This window comes from Entamoeba invadens (genome assembly GCF_000330505.1).
Source record: "Entamoeba invadens IP1 unplaced genomic scaffold scaff_1105074726617, whole genome shotgun sequence".
Lineage (NCBI taxonomy): Eukaryota > Evosea > Mastigamoebida > Endamoebidae > Entamoeba > Entamoeba invadens.
Window position 1 is genome coordinate 25,364 of NW_004440240.1, and position 2,635 is coordinate 27,998.

Sequence of the window (2,635 nt, forward strand, 5' to 3'; positions counted from 1 at the left end):
TCAACAAGAAAAAGAATCTAGAGCTGGTGTTTATACAGCTTGGAAAAATGCTTTTGAACATAAAAATAATGTATGTGGAGTATATGTTAAAGTTGATGATTTACTTAGAAATTCAACATTTGATGCTGAAATGAAATTGATAATTCCTTTAGATAATTTCTTGCCTTTACAATCATTTACTTCATATCCAAATGCAATATTTAATGAATTTGAATTAGATATTAAACAAAGAATTACTCAAAATTTTGTTTATTGTTAGGTTAATCCAACAATATTATGCGATGAATTTAATGAAAATCATTTAGCATCAGATGCAATTACATGTTCAACTTCTGATTGGATGAAAGGTGTGTCTAAAGAATTTACATATATTGGTGATAAATCACTTATTCTTGGTTATTGTTATTTCTCAAGTGGAAATAGTTATTCTCAGTTTATTGGAACAGTTCAAATTCAAAAAAGTACTTGTATATTATTTCAAAGTGTTATTAATGGTTTTAATGTTAAAGATTCAGTATTGAAAGAAATATATGATAAATATAGTAAAACACCATTATTTGTTCCAGCTCAAATAACAACTGAATATGATTTTCCACCAAATCAATCTGTTTCTAGAATTAATTGTTCAAATATGATGAGCTACCTAAATACATCTATGTTATTCTTCTTATTCCCAAGATCTATTAATCAATGTACTGTATCTAAAAATCCACATATTAGTGATATTAAAGTTATAACAGCAAACAGAACTATACCAGATCAACAGATGGATACATTATCAAGTGAATTTAGTGAATTCCAATTAGCAAATACTAATTTTGATACATTATTTGCAGCTCCTCAATCAATAATTAATAGTTTAACTTTTAATGAACATTCTGAAAATACTAATGATTCATCTAAACATATTAAATATTTAAGTGATGCTACTGATTTAATGATGTCAATTCCTTTAGAAAGATATGGTTCTGGATGTTTCTTTGATGGTTTATATTCTACAACAAATATTCAATTAACACTTCAAGCAACACCTATGTTTCGAGATTATAATCCATATATTAAACCAAGTGGATCTACTGGTTCAGTTAATACTAATGCTATTAATATTATTTTATTAAATGATGCTATGTGGTCATTATCACCAAATAAGGTTGAACTACTTACTAATGTAGATTTAGATACTATGTTCAAGTAAACCATCAAAAATATATTTAATCTTTATTTTAGTAATAAAGAAGTTTGAACATTTAATTTATAAAAATGGAAGTATTTTCAACAGCTTATCAAGATAAAAGTAAAAATAGTGTTTTTTGCACTTCATATTTTAATCCTTCAACAATAACATCTAATGAAATTAAAACTGATAAAATTACAAGCATAAATGAAACAGTAAGTATAAATACAAAAGATATTTCTTTTACTGATTATGTAAATTCTGAAATATTAACATATTATAATAAATCTAAAAGTTACAGCGACAATGTACATTAGTATGTAATACATATTCTGATATGATTGCCTCAGCATGTAACTCTTACAGCGACAATGTTGGTTCTAAGTGTAATGCGTACACAGATACAAAAATAGCTTCAATACCAACTCCAAAAATAATATATCCATATCCAAATATAATTTCGCAAGACGCAACAACATATAAAAATGTTACTTATTCTATTAAATCAGAAACTGATAAAACTGGATATTTTAGAATAAAAATTGATAATGTTACAGAATTCTTAACAACAAATAGAATAGTAAAGGTAGTTCCATATGTAATTATTAATAATGAAATTTATAAAGTTATTGAACAAGTTAGTGGTGGAAGTATGTTGAATGGAAAAATATATACAACAGTACAAAATTTATTTAATGTAAATCAACATCCAGTAATAATAATACCAGATACAGTTAGTTATTTATGGGGTGATGGATTTTATTGTTTTAATTATTTCAGTTTATATTTACCAAAGAATTTCACATCAAATAGTAATTTAACATCAATAACAACTAAACCAATATGTGTTTATTTATATTGTAATCTTAAAAATTTATTTTATCCGGGTATTAATTATTCAGGAAGTAATCCATATTTAATGTGGAATAATATAACTCTAGATAGTAATCAGATATATCTAATAGAACCAAATTTACAAATAACAAATACATCATCTATTACAGAAATATGTCAAGGTTCTTCACTAAAAATATATATGTTATCTAAAGCTGTATCTAATTTTACAGATTATAAAACATATATTATTAATTCATTAGGAAGAACTACTACAACAACAATTTATGAGAGTTTTGAATCAAGTACTGTTTATAATAATTATAATTCTAGAAACGATTTATGGTAATTTTCAAAACACTAACTGTAACTGAACAATGAAATAATAATCTGAATCAATATTGATTATATTATTTTTGTAATCAATAAACCATATTTTTATTTTTCTTTTATTGTCTTTGATTTCAAATGATTTTTGATTATCACTGTTAGCAAAAATTATAAATCCATCTTGTGAAGGATAATCATTACTAGAATTCAAATCACTTCTTAAAATATTTACACAATCAATCTGACCATATGAATTATAGAATCTGGTAGCCTTAGTATTAACATATTTATTATTAG